Source organism: Prionailurus viverrinus, chromosome B1 (genome assembly GCF_022837055.1).
Source record: "Prionailurus viverrinus isolate Anna chromosome B1, UM_Priviv_1.0, whole genome shotgun sequence".
Lineage (NCBI taxonomy): Eukaryota > Metazoa > Chordata > Mammalia > Carnivora > Felidae > Prionailurus > Prionailurus viverrinus.
In genome coordinates, this window is record NC_062564.1 from 111680899 (window position 1) to 111696185 (window position 15287).

The 15287-nt window shown below is 35.7% G+C and overlaps 1 pseudogene; it reads left to right on the forward strand.

Annotated features, from left to right (window-relative positions):
- Positions 1-8429: 8429 nt before the first annotated feature.
- LOC125164139 (heat shock cognate 71 kDa protein-like) lies at positions 8430-10520 on the forward strand (annotated as a pseudogene).
- Positions 10521-15287: the final 4767 nt, after the last annotated feature.

The following is a 15287-nucleotide window of genomic DNA, read 5'->3' on the forward strand; positions in this document are numbered from 1 at the left end:
AGAAAAAGAACCCATTTTAAGAAATAGGGTAGTCTTTTATTAACAACTGGATATTTCATAAAATTTCTTCATAATTGGGGTCCTTCCTTCCAAGACTGAAATCTATACAAGTTATTTGCAATAGCTGGTAAAAAAGAAAGAAAGAAAGAAAGAAAGAAAGAAAAGAAAACATTCAAAGTTTATTTGACAAGAAAATTAATTTCTCTACACTGAATGAAGTTAACAACATCAGCAAACAAGATTACTAAATGCAGAGGTCATGAGGTAGTTATATATAAACTTAAGGGTAACCATATATCAAACACCACTAATAAATATGCAAAGAATAAAGAGAAAGAAATATATTACTAAAGAAAATCAGCAAAACATGAAAGGGAAAAAGACAAGAAAAAAAATCAGAGAAAATCTTCAGAAACAACCACAGAGCAAGTAATAAAGTGGCAGCAAATACATATCTATCAATAAAGTGGCAGCAAATACAATCTATGTAAATAGACTAAATGCTGTACTCAAAAGACATAAGATGTCTTAAAGAATGGATTAAAGAATGGATTAAAGAATGGATTAAAAAAATAACCCACATGACCTATCCATATGCTCCCAATGCTCCATTAGCCTATTTTAGACCTAAAGACACCTGTAGATTGAAAGTGAGGCAATGGAGAAATGTCTATCATGCAAATGGATGTCAAAAGAAAGCCAGAGTAGCAATACTTATATTGGACAAAATGGATTTTAAAATAAATACTGTAATAAGATACAAAGAAGGACACCATATAATAATAAAGAGGACAATCCAACAAGAAGATATAACAATTGTAAATATTTATGCACCCAACATAGGAGATCCAAATACATAAAACAGTCAATAACAAACATAAAGGGACTAATTGATGATAATGCAACAATAGTAGGGGACTTTAACACCCTACTTACATCAATGGACAGATCATCTAAACAGAACATCAATAAGGAAACGATGGCTTTGAATGACACACTGGAACAGATGGATTTAACATATATAGTCAGAACATTCCACTATAAAACAGCAGAATATATATTCTTTTCAAATACACACAGAACATTCTCCAGAATAGATCATGTATTAGCCCACAAAACAAACCTCAACAGACTTAAGAAGATTGAAATATATCATGCATATTTTCTGACCACAACGCTATGAACTAGAAATCAACCACAAGAAAAAAAAATCTGGAAAGACCAAAAATACATGGAGGTTAAATAACATGCTACTAAACAATGAATGGATTAACTAGGAAATGAAAGAAGAAATTTAAAAAATACATGGGAACAAGTGAAAATGAAAACACTATGGTCTAAAACCTGTGGGATGCAGCAAAAGTGGTTCTAAGTGGGAAGTTTATAGCAATACAGGCCTTTCTCAAGAAGGAAGAACAATCTCAAATAAACTACCTAACCTTGCACCTAAAGGAGCTAGAAAAGGAGCAACAAACAAAACCTAAGATTAGCAGAAGGTAAGAAATAATAAAAATTAGAGTAGAAATAAATAGTATAGAAACTAAAAAAAAAAAAAAAGAACAGATCAAAGAAATGAGGAGCTCATCTTTGAAAAAAATCAATAAAATTGATAAGCCTCTAACCAGACTTACCAAGAAAAAAAGAGAAACTGGATTCAAATAAATAAAATCACAAGAGAGGAGAAATAACAGACAAAACCAGAGAAACACAAACAACTATAAGAGGATATTATGAAAAGCTATATGCCAGAAAATTAGGCAACCTACAAGAAATTTATAAATTCTTAGAAACGTAAAAACTGCCAAAACTGTTACAGAAGGAAATAGAAAATTTGAACAGACCAATAATCAGCAAAGAAATTGAGCCAGTAATCAAAAAATTCCCAAAGCTAAGTCCAGAACTAGATGCCTTCACAAATGAATTCTACCAAACATTTAAAGAAGAGTTAATATATATTCTTCTCAGACTATTTCAAAAAATAGAAAAGGAAGGAAAACTTTCAAATTCATTCTATGAGGCCAGCAATACCCTGATACCAAAACCAGATAAGAACACCACTAAAAAAGAGAACTACAGGCCAATTTCCTTCCTAAGCAGAGATGTGAAAGTTGTCAATAAAATACTAGCAAACCAAATTCAACAATACATTACAAAAAAATCATTCACCATAATCAAATCGGATTTAATCCTACGTTGCAAATGTGGTTCTATATTTGCAAATCAATCAATGTGATGCATCGTATCAATAAGAGAAAAGATAAAAACCATATGGTCATTTCAATAGATGCAGAAAAAGTGTTTGACAAAGTACAACATCCATTCATGATAAAAACCCTCAACAAAATAGGATTAGAGGGAACATACCTCAATATAATAAAGGCCATCTATGAAAAACCCATAGCCAACATCATCCTTAATGGGAAAAAACTGAGAGCTCTTCCCCTAAGGTCAGGAACAAGACAAAGATGTCTACTCTCACCACTTTTATTCAACATAGTGCAAGAAGTCCTAGCCACAGCAATCAGACAATGAAAAGAAATAAAAAGACTCCAAATCAGTTAGAAAGAAATAAAACTTCCACTATTTGTAGATGACATGATACTATATACAGACTCTACAAAAAAACTGCTAGACCTGATAAACCAACTCAGTAAAGTAATAGGATACAAAATCAATGTACAGAAATTTGTTGCATTTCTATATACTAATAATGAAGCAGCAGAAAGAGAAATTAAGAAAACAATCCCATTTACAAATGAACCCAAAATAATAAGATACCTAAGAATAAACCTAACCAAATAGGTGGAAGACATGCACTGTAAAAACTATAAACCATTGATGAAAGAAATTCAAGAAGACCCAAAGAAATGGAAAGATATTCCATACTTATGGATTGGAAGAACAAATATTGTTAAAATATTGATACTGCCCAAAGAAATCTACACATTTGATTCAATCCCTATCAAAATGCCAACAGCATTTTTCACAGAACTGGAACAAATAATTCTAAAATTTGTATGGAACCACAAAAGACCCTAAATAGCCAAAACAATCTTGAAAAAGAAAAGCAAAGCTGGAGGCATCACAATTATAGACTTCAAGTTATATTACAAGCCTGCAGTAATCAAAACAATATGGTACTGGCACCAAAACAGACACAAAGATCAATGGTACAGAATAGAAAATCCAGAAATAAACTCAGAATCATATGGCCAATTAATCTTCAACAAAGCAGAAAAGAATATACAATGGGAAAAAGACAGTCTCTCCAGCAAACAGTGTTGGGAAAACTGAATGGTAACATGCAAAAGGATGAAAATTGGACCACTTTCCTACCCCCATACACAAAAATAAACTCAAAATGGATGAAAGATCTAAATGGATGACAGAAAACCATAAGAATCCTAGACGAGAACACAGGCAGTAACTTCCTTGACATTGGCCATAACAACTTCTTTCTAGATATGTCTCCTGAGGCAAGGGAAACAAAAGCAAAAATAAACTACTGGGGTTACATCAAAGTAAAAAACTTCTGCATAGTGAAGGAAATAACAAAAATTAAAGACAACCTATGGAATAAGAGAAGATATTTGCAAATGACATATCTGATAAAGTCTAGTATCCAAAATATTTAAAGAACTTATGAAACTCAATATCCCCCAAACAAATAATTCAATTAAAAAAATGGGCATAAGACATGAACAGACATTTTCCCAAAGAAGACATCCAGATGGCCAACAGACAAGCAAAGATGCTCATTGTAACTCATCATGAGGGAAATGCAAGTCAAAACTACAATGAGATATCACCTCACACCTGTCAGAATAGCTAAAATTAACAACACAAGAAACAGCAGGTGTTGGTGGGCATGTGGAGAAAAAGAAACACTTAGGCACAGGTGGTGGGAATGCAAACTGGTGCAGCCATCGTGGAAAATAGTATGGAAGTTTCTCAACAAGTTAAAAATAGGACTACCTTACCATCCAGGAATTGTACTACTGGTATTTACCACCCCCCCCCCCCCCACCAAAGTACAAAAATACTAATTGAAAGGGATACGTGCACCCTTATGTTTACAGCAGCATTATTTACTACTATTATTTAATAGCCAAGATACAGAAGCAGCCTAAGTGTCCATCAATAGGTTAATGGATAAATAAGATGTGATGTTTATATACAATAGAATATTATTCATCCATAAAAAAGAAAGAAATCTTGCCATTTGCAACAACATGAATGAAGCTAGAAAGTATAATGCTAAGTGAAATAAGTCAGTCAGTAAAAGACAACACCATATGCTTTCACTTATATGTGGAATTTAAGAAACAAAACAAACAAGCAAGGGGGAAAATGAGGGGGAGAGAGGCAAAGCAAGAAACAGGCTCTTAATTATAGAGAACAATCTGATCGTTACCAGAGGGGAGGTGGGTAGAGGGATAGGTTAAATAGGTGATGAGGATTAAGGAGTGCACTTGTTATGATGAGCACAGGGTGATGTATGAAACTGTGGAGTTATATTGTACACCTGAAATTAATATAACACTGAACTAACTGGAATTAAGATGAAAACTTAAAAATAAAATAAAAACTTAAAAAGCCAAAAAAAATTAGAGGTCATGTGATAGAAATACAATAATCACAGCTTAGGAGTTAATTGTTGGGGCAAATTTCTCACCCTGTTTCTAAGCTTCTACTCTCGGAGGTGAAATCCTTTAGTTTATAAATACAGGTTATCAAAGACTATTCTGTTTTAGAATAAATATTAATTATAAAGCAATTTATAGAATATGAAACCTAATCTCTAAAATGTTTCAAGGGGTGCCTGGGTGGCTCAGTTGGTTAAGCAACTGACTTTTGATTTCGGCTCAGGTCATGATCTCACAGTTCCTGAGATAGAACCATGCATAGTGTTCTGCACTGATGCCATAGAGCCTCCTTGGGATTCTCTGTCTCCCTCTTTCTGTCCCTCCCACACACACTCTCTTCCTCTCTCTTTCAAAATAAATTTTAAAAAATGTTTCAATATTCAGTCAATTGTTGCAAAACTTATTATGGACAACTTCAAACATATACAAGAGTAGAAACAAAAAAGAATATTAATCTCCATTTGCCATCACTCAGATTTAACAATTATCAACATTATGCCAGTCTCATTCATCTATCTCCCTGCATATTGCCCACCACAAAAACAATGTTGCTCCCACCCTAACAATGAGAAAAAGCCAGGTAATCTATGGAATCATAAATCTTATTGAGTCCATCAGAGAGTTGAGGTTGCAAAGCAAGCAGAGACAATCTACAGGGTGACAAGTCCCTCCAAGGATAAATGAGACATATAATTGTTTCACCTTTGGCAGAGCACAAAAGGAAGAGGTTGCTGCTATTAATCAAGAAAAGAAAAAAAAAACTAGGTTTTAACAAATCTTAAAGGCTGGGCTAGTATGACAAGTTAGGATCTTTGGGAGTGCTAGAGTCCTCATTCATTCGTCAGTGTTTTCCATTGCCTCTTCATCATGTTTACAAGAAAGGTTGAGTGTGTGCTTGCTTCGGCAGCACATATACTAAAGAAAGATTGAGTGCAAGTAGGGAGATCTGAGAGCATGTCCTTTGGTGGCACACAGACACGAAAATCTGTCTACTTTCCAGACTTTTCTCATATGCAAAACAGAAGCTGTAAACCTCTGGGGGAGGGCCAGGAAACCATTCTACTCCTAGGACCCAGTGTGTGTATGTGTGTGTGTGTGTGGGGGGGGGGGGGGGTGGTGGTGTTAGATGCAAAAACCATCTGCTGTTCTAAGAGAAGAGGAAACTCCTTACCCTAGACCTGGGCAAAGCTATGGTTCTACTGAGGGAGGGGTAGAAGCAAAAGCCATTTGCCACAGAGATAAGGACAGGAAATCCATTTGCCCCTACCATGAGCCTCACATTGAGTAAATAGGAAAAGGGGGCTAGAGGAGGGGCAGAAAACTCTCCCCAGCCCAAGACTACCTAGAGTTTGATTCCTGGGCCAGGGAAGACCAGGAATAAAAAGCCCACACCCAAGATCCTGGGCACTCACAGCCTGCATTGGGCTGAAAATGGACAAGGAGAAATGACAACCCTCTCCATTGCACTTTGAGCTGCCCATCAAGTAATAAGCAATGAAGCCTAGTGCTGGGAAAAAGGGAAACAAAGGGCAAGGTGATAGATGTAAATTCAATTATATAAATAATTACATTAAAAATAAATGTTTCCACCACCCCAGTCAGATGGCAGACTTTGCTAGACTGAATATAAAAACAAGGCCCAACTATATTTTGCCTAAAATAAGGGTACTTTAAATTTGAAGACATAGACTAGATAAAAGAAAGAGGGTTGCACAAAAATAAACCATGTATTAGCTAATTAAAGGTAAACTTGAGTGTCTATATTCCTATCAGAGAAAGTAGACTTTAGAGGAAGAAATTTTACCAGGGATAAAGAGATCAATGTATCAAAAAGGTATGACAATCATAAATATCTATATACCTAATAACACAATTTGAGAAAACTGAAACAAACTGATAGAACTGAAAGAAGTAGGCAAATTCACAATATTATTGGCATTTCAATATTTCTACCTCAGTAATTGATAGAAAAAGTAGATCAAAAAATCACCAAGGATCTACAAAACCTAAATAATCAATTTGATCTAATTGATATTTATAGAGTGTTCCATTCAATAACAGCAAGATATGCATTCTTTTTTTCTTTTTTTTAAAGGTTTATTTATTTTTGAGACAGAAAGCATGCAAGCAGAGGAGGGACAGATGGAGGGGGAGGGACAGAGAGAGAAGGGGACAGAGAATCCTAAGTGAGCTCTGCACTGACAGCATCGAGCCTGATGTGGGGCTCGAACTTACCAACTGTGAGTCATGATGTAAGCCGAAGTCGCAGGCTCAACTGACTGAGCCACCCAGGTGTCCCTTAAGTACTGATAGAATATTCATCGTAGACTGTATATAGAAATCTCTACAAATTTAAAATGATTGCAGTCATAAAAAGTATACGTTCTTTGATCACAAAAGAATTAGACTAGAAACTACATATTGCCTGTGTGTGTGCTTTAGGCCTTACTGGAGGAGAAAAGTGTCCCAGATCTTTCAGGACTCTTGGTATTTTAGGCATGACACAAATTGAGTATGGGAAGAGGTAGGAAAATCCCCTGGATCCCTGCAGGATTAATTTATTCAAAAGAAATAACAGAAAAATATTTAACATGTAAAAGTCATGAAGATAATGAAGGAAAACCACAGAACATGCCAAAGGCCAAGGCAGACCGCCCTTTGGAAAATGTACCATAGAAGGCAGAAGGAAATCCTCAACCTTCCAAAGAAGGTGTAAGCCGGGAAGCAGACGGAAATCTTAGAGGAGGGCTGCTGACCCAGCCTGGCCAGGGGTTTAAGGAAGAAATTCCTGTGAGGCATTAGGTCCTTGAAGAAATAAGAAGAGTAGACGAATTGGAAAGGCTTAGGGAAGAGATAAGAAGAGTAAGAAACAAGTTCGTGATGATGCATTGGAAGCAAACATTCATGCAGGCATCCTTACCTTGTGTGTGTGCTTTAGGCCTTGAATTCCTTTTTTTGTCTGATATTAAAATCTGTCCCCTGTTTTCTTTCTGTTAGTGTTTTCTGATGTATCTTTGACCTTCGTTTTACCTTTAATCATCTGGTGGAATTTTGTTTTAGGTAGTTTCCTTGTTACCAGCATCTCACCGTATTTTGTATTTTCGACTCATTCTCCAGGTCTGTTTTCCAATTGGAAAGTTTGACACATCTGCATGAAAATATATTCATTCTATATTGTAAAGTAAAACATAAGTGATTACAAAGCAGTATATTTAGTATCAGGTCACATATGTAGGATTAAATATGTGTGTGTGCGTATACATACATACATACATATATCAAAAAGTTAACTGCTTATTTCTCTGTGGCATGAGCTTTTTTCTGTTTGCTTGTACATATTTTTTCATGAACACATGTCATGCACACAAAAAGAGTGAATGTTTTATTTAAAAAAAAGAAACTGGAAATCAGTAACAGAAAAGTGTCTAGAAAGATCCCGCAATATTGGGAAATGAAACAACCCAATTCTAAATTTCTAAAGGAAATTATAAAGGAAATTGTGGAGTATTTTGAATTGAATAAAGGTAAAAGCACAACATATAAAATTTGGGACATCTAAAGCAGTTGTTAAGAGAAAAATGTATAGCATTAAATGTCTGTATCAAAAAAGAAGAAAATTCACAAATAACGACCTCAGTTTTTACTGTAAGAAACTAGAAAATAAGAGCAAAGTAAGCTTAAGGAAGGAAATAATGAAAAGAACAGAAATTGGTGAAATAGGAAACAGAGAGATATAAAGAAAGTCAATAAAATTAAAAGCTGTTGCTCATTCAACGCGGCGTTAGCTCTCCAGGTAGCTGTTTCTTTAGCAAGTGGGGCCGGGCCCATACTGAAGCAACTATGTCTAAGAGACCTGCAGTTGGCATTGATCTTGGCACCACCTACTCCTGTGTGGGTGTTTTCTAGCACAGGAAAGTGGAAATAATTGCCAACGATCAGGGAAACCAAAACACCCCAAGTTATGTCGCCTTTACTGACACCGAACAATTGATCGGTGATGCTGCAAAGAATCAAGTTGCAATGAACCCCACCAACACAGTTTTTGATGCCAAACACCTGATTGGACGTAGATTCAACGATGCTGTTGTCCAATCTGATATGAAGCATTGGCCCTTCATGGTGGTGAATGATGCTGGCAGGCCCAAGATCCAAGTAGAATACAAGGGAGAGACCAAAAGTTTCTATCCAGAGGAGGTATCTTCTATGGTTTTGACAAAGATGAAGGAAATTGCAGAGGCTTACCTTGGGAAGCCTGTTACCAATGCTGTAGTCACAGTACCTGCCTATTTTAATGATTCTCAGCATCAGGCTACCAAAGATGATGGAACTATTGCTGGTCTTAATGTACTTCGAATGAATCATCAATGAGCCAACTGCTGCTGCTATCGCTTAGGGCTTAGACAAAAAGGTTGGAGCCAAAAGGAATGTGCTGATCTTTGACTTGGGAGGTGGCACTTCTGATGTGTCAATCCTCACTATTGAAGACGGTATCTTGGAGGTCAAATCTGCTGGAGACACCCACTTAGGTGGAGAAGACTTTGACAACCGAATGGTAAACCATTTTATTGCGGAGTTCAAGCGCAAACACAAGAAGGACATCAGCGAGAATAAGAGGGCGGTCCATCGCCTCCGTACCGCTTACGAGTGCGCCAAGCGTACATTTTCTTCCAGCACCCAGGCCAGTATTGAGATTGATTCTCTATACGAAGGAATCGACTTCTATACCTCTATTACTCATGCCTGGTTTGAAGAATTAAACGCTGACCTGTTCTGTGGCACCCTGGACCCTGTAGAGAAAGCCAAGCTAGACAAGTCTCAGATCCACGATATTGTCTTGGTGGGTGGCTCTACATGTATCCCCAAGATTCAGACACTTCTACAAGACTTTTTCAATGGGAACTAACTGAATAAGAGCATCAACCCTGCTGAGGCTGTCGCTTATGGTGCAGCTGTGCAGGCAGCCATCCTTTCTGGAGACAAATCTGAAAATGTTCAAGATTTGCTGCTGTTGGATGTCACTCCCCTTTCTCTTGGCATTGAAACTGCTGGTGGAGTCATGACTGTTCTCATCAAGCTCAATACTACCATTCCTACCAAACAGACCCAAACCTTCACTACCTACTCTGACAACCAGCCTGGTGTGCTCATTCAGGTTCATGAAGGTGAGCGTGCCATGACCAAGGATAACAACCTACTGGGGAAGTTTGAACTCACAGGCATACCTCCTGCCCCCCATGGTGTTCCTCAGATAGAGGTCACCTTTGATATTGATGCTAATGGCATTCTCAATGTCTCTGCTGTGGATAAGAGCACAGGAAAAGAGAAAAAGATCACCATCACAAACGACAAATGTCACTTGAGCGAGGAAGACATTGAGCGCATGGTCCAGGAAGCTGAGAAGTACAAAGCTGAAGATGAGAAGCAGCGAGACGAGGTGTCCTCCAAGAATTCCCCTGAATCTTATGCATTCAACATGAAAGCAACTGTCGAAGATGAAAAGCTTCAGGGTAAAATCAACGATGAGGACAAACAGAAGATTCTGGACAAGTGTAATGAGATCATCAACTGACTGGATAAGAACCAGACTGTAGAAAAAGAAGAATTTGAACATCAGCAGAAAGAGCTGGAGAAGGTCTGCAATTCCATCATCACGAAGCTGTACCAGAGTGCAGAAGGCATGCCTGGAGGAATGCCTGGAGGCTTCCCTGGTGGTGGAGCTCCCCACTCTGGTGGTGTCTCCTCTGGGCCCACCATTGAAGAGGTTGATTAAGCCAACCTGAGAACAGGTCTAGCATTGTTCCACACAAAACATTTGAAGGACCCAAATTTGTAGCAAATTCCATGGCAGTGAAGTTGAGCTGCTATAGTTAATATACTTGATACTTGATAATAATATACTTGATACTTGAATATGGAATATGTGCACAAGGAAAGGAAATACAACATTGCACTTTATAAGCACTGTATTGTTAAGTGGAAAATGCAATGTCTTAAATAAAACTGTATTTAAAATTGGCACCATAAAAAAAAATTAAAAGCTGTTTCCTTGAAAAGATAAATAAAATTGTTAAGCTACTAGCTAGCATGATAAAAAAAAAATAGAGAACACAAATTACAAACATTTTAAGTGAAATAAACACTATCACTACAGACCTCACAAACCTTAAAAGGAAAACAAGCTAATGTGTGAACAACTTTATGCCAATTTGATAATTTGAGTGAATGGAAATATTCCTTGAAATACCCAAACTACCAAAGTTCACTCCAGGAGAGATAGATCAAGTAATCCTGCATCTATTAAAGAAACTGAATTAGTAGCTAAAAACTTTCTTCCCACAAGGAAAACTCCAGGCTTAGATGGCTTCACTTGTGAATTCAACCAAACATTTCAGGAAGATATATACCAATTCTATTTGAATGCTTATGAAAAATAGAAAACAACACTTCCCAACTCATTTTATGAGACCAGCATTATTGTGATTCCAATACTAGACAAAGCATTTCAAGAAAAGACAAGACCAAAATATCATGTAAACATAGATGTAAATATCTTCAGCAAAATATTAGGCAATCAAATTTAGTAATATAAACAAAGGATAATACATTATAACCTAGTTGGATTATCCCAGGAATGTAGGCTTGGTTCAGGCTCAATAATTAATCAGTGTAACTCACCATATCAATAGACTAAAAAGGAAAATACATATGATCTTTTCACCAGATGCAGAAAAAATGACATTTAAACATCCATAAATGATAAAAATTTCCAGCAAACTAGGAATGCAAGGGAACTTTAACCTGAAAAGTAGAGTCTATTAAATACCTAAAGCTATTATCATATCTAATGATGAAAGAGTAAGTAGTTTCTTGCTAAGATCAAGAACCAGGCAAGGATATCCGCTCTAATCCATTTCTATTAACTAGCAAGTTCTAGACAGTGAAATAAGTCAAGAAAAAGAAATAATAGTAATGCAGACTGTCAACAGACATTCTTTGTCTTTACTCATAAATGACACGATCACTTAACCTAGAAAATCCCAATGAATTTACACACAAAACACAAAAACAAAAACAAAAACCAAAAAAACGTAGTAACGCCAATAAGCGAATTTAGCAAAATTGCAGGATATAAGATCAATATATAAAAATAAACTACATTTCTTATATATTAAAAGCAAACAATTGGAAATTGAAATAAAAAACATGCCATTTATCAAAGCAACAAAACCATGAAATACTTAGGGATAAATCTGAATGTATTTAATTTTCCCCTTTCATTTTCTAGCCTCAGTCCTATTCCCTCTCCTCCAAAGACACAAGTATTAGCGTGTACAATATATGCCCTTCCAATACAGTCTCCTGATATTTATTTAGAAATGTGTGTATCCTTGACAAAATAAACAGTGATCTTTGTGTATATATACCATTTTTTATTGTAATTAGTATACTGTTATGTCCTAACCACCCAATCCTGGCATTTCATGATCTGAGCTAGAATAAAACAGTGAGCTCTGACAATTCAAAATTTACAAAAACAACAAAAGAGGACATAATCCCAGAAGGTTTAAGAAATAACTGAGAATTGTTACATTAGAAGAAATGTACATATGTTATTTTGTTTCTAATATACCCTGGAAGGTATTTGTTTTATATTGAGCTATTTTGAAAAATTATTACTTTTAGTATTATATGAGAAGTGACTGACATACAATTTTGGCAACCCCCCCACCCCCTTTTAAAGTGAGAGCCTAACTTGGAGACAGTATAGAAATAATTCAGAAACATTCCCATTATATATTTAGCAGGAGCTGCCACCTGCTGGCAAAAAATAAAATAACAAATCATCTGTCCTTTTTTTCTTTTAAAATGAAGAATTCATTATCAGTACTGGCTCCCTCTTTCTTCCTCTGATTTACTGGTCTTTCCTGCTTTTCCTTTGTTGCTGGTTTTCTTAATTCCCAATTCTTTCACTTGTGCTTTTGAACATCATCCTCTTCACCTCCCTTAATCTATCTTCTAGTACTCCAATTTAAGATTTAAGAATTTTATTTTATATTATTTAGAATGTAAATAGCCCTAAGTTTTGTGACATGTAAAACATTATTTATCTTAGATTTTAGTCTCTAAAGATTAGGAATATGCTTATTTAGCTTGTTTTTTCTTTCATCTGTTAATTATTTTTTAAGTCTTAGTTTTAGCTTTATAAGTATTTGAGTGAATTGAACATAAAATCATGAACTTTTATCATTTCTCTTAATGGCTATGTTTTGCTGAGATTGAATTGCCATCATTAATTCTTCCTCAAAGTTTCTTTGTACTTGAGGCTTTTTTTTTTAATGTCTATAATTGGATCATAGTTAACTGGGAATCAGTGTGAGGCTCCCTTGACTGGATTTAAATTCTAGTTTCAGTTGCTTTTATTTATTCTTGAAAGGGAATATCTTAATTTTCAAAAAGGATAAACACATTTGTTTAGGACATAAGAGAATTGTATTTTTAAATATTTAAAGTGTTGGCAGTATGAATTAGTCACTTTATGCTACGCTGGATAAAAAATTAAACCCCACATTTTAGTGGCTTAACACAATAAATGATTACTTTTCACTTACAACACGGTCCAATAGCAATTGAGACATCTTCCTTCTGGTAGATCTACCACCTGGAACCTCTACTATTCAAGGGTGTCACAGGAGGGAAAAAGAGGGCTAGAAAAAGGTAACTCAGCCTTATCTGTCTTAACATGGATGTGACATTCATCAGTTCTACTTACATTTTATTGTTGAGAATTTGTTATATGATGCCACCCAAACTCTAAGCAAGGCTCTGAAATATGCAGAAGCATAGGCATAATTTGATGAGAATTAATAGTCTCTGTCTCATTGTTTTTATTGTTAATCTTTGATTTTTTCTTTCAGAAAATCGTGATATATGAAATAGAGGAAAAAATGTCCAAACAAAAGAACTAGAGTCCTATCATAGAACTTCCAAAATTAGTCAAGTGAAGTTTGGGACCAAATTAATGTATACATGAGGTTTATTTTTAATGCGTTAACTATACTCATGCTGATCAATTGATTTTAAAGGCCTTATGGAAATTTAAAATTATGTCCACAAATTCTCTGCCATTCCTCTTTTCTAAAGGTGAAGACTAATTCGTCTCTCTGAGTGTGGGCTGGACTCACTTCTTATTAACAAAATATGGTGGAAATGATGATATGTGACTTTCAAGACTAGATCATAAAAAGCATCATGGCTTCTTCCTTGCTCTCTCTCTTGGGTCACTGGCTCTGGGGGAAGCCAGTTGACAGCTTTTGAGGATGCATTAAACAGCTCTATGTGCAGTGAGGAATTGAGGATTCCTGCCAATAGCCATATAGGTGAGCTATTGTGGAAGCGGATCTTCTAGTCTCAGTTAAGCCTTTGGATGACTGTAGCTCCAACAATTTATGGGAGTTTCTGAACCAAAATCACCCAGGTAAGCTGCCCTGAAATTCCAAACCCACAAAACCTGTGAGATAATAGGTGTTTTTGTTTTAAGTCACTATGATTTGGGGTAATTTGTTAGGCAGCAGTAAATAGCTAATTCAGCACGATGAGATAAAGTCTACTTTATTGGCTTATTAAAAATTTCCTAATGGAATGCTAAGTAAGAATGTTTTAATTAACACTTTAACACTTTTAGGTAAAACTTTGAGTACTCCATATGTATAGGTGAGGAAGAGGGAAATGGGAGTTGAGAACTGTTATTCAGCAATTTTATTGTTCTCTTACAATGTTATATTAACAAATGACCACATAACTCAGGAGAAAAACCAAGAGAATTTACATGTTTTCATTGAAATATGTCAATAATACATAGAAATTGAATAACTACAGTATATTCTCAACATTAGAAAAGGATTCTAATTTTAAAACCAATCATAATAATGTTTAGTTTATGTTAATGAAAACACAGACTGCATAATCTTTCTGTATAATATAGAAGGAAATGTTTCGATAGATATTAAAAGTCAGACTTTGGTCATATTCCTATATACTGTCAAACACTTGCTGTAATAAGTCCAGTCTGATATTTGAGACCATATTGTCAGTTTTCTCTGTGTGGTAGTTCAACCTTGGTGATAAGAATTGTAAAAATAACCAAAACCACTATGCTGTTACAGTGAAAGTTTGTGGGAAAAAAAACAAATTTGCTTTTATTTTTTGTCATATTACCTTTCTTTTAGTGGTAAGTTCCAAGGCAAACTTTTAGAATTAGCATATCCCTGAAGAGACTGTAAATATGGTCTGCACTGCATTAGTTTAAATATACTATTTATTGATTGATTGATTCATTCATTCATTCGTTCATTTATTTACTTATTTTTATAATGTTTATTTATTTTTGAGACAGAGAGAGACAGAGCATGAGTGGGGGAGGGGTAGTGAGAGAGAGGGAGACACAGAATCCGAAGCAGGCTCCAGGTTCTGAGCTGTCAGCACAGAGCCCGATGCGGGACTCGAACCCACGAACCGTGAGATCATGACCTATGCCCAAGTCAGATGCTTAACCAAGTAAGCCACCCAGGTGCCCCATAAATATGCGATTTATTCAGTAATAATATCATCATGGTCTCCCAAAGAATTAACTCTCTTGGTTCT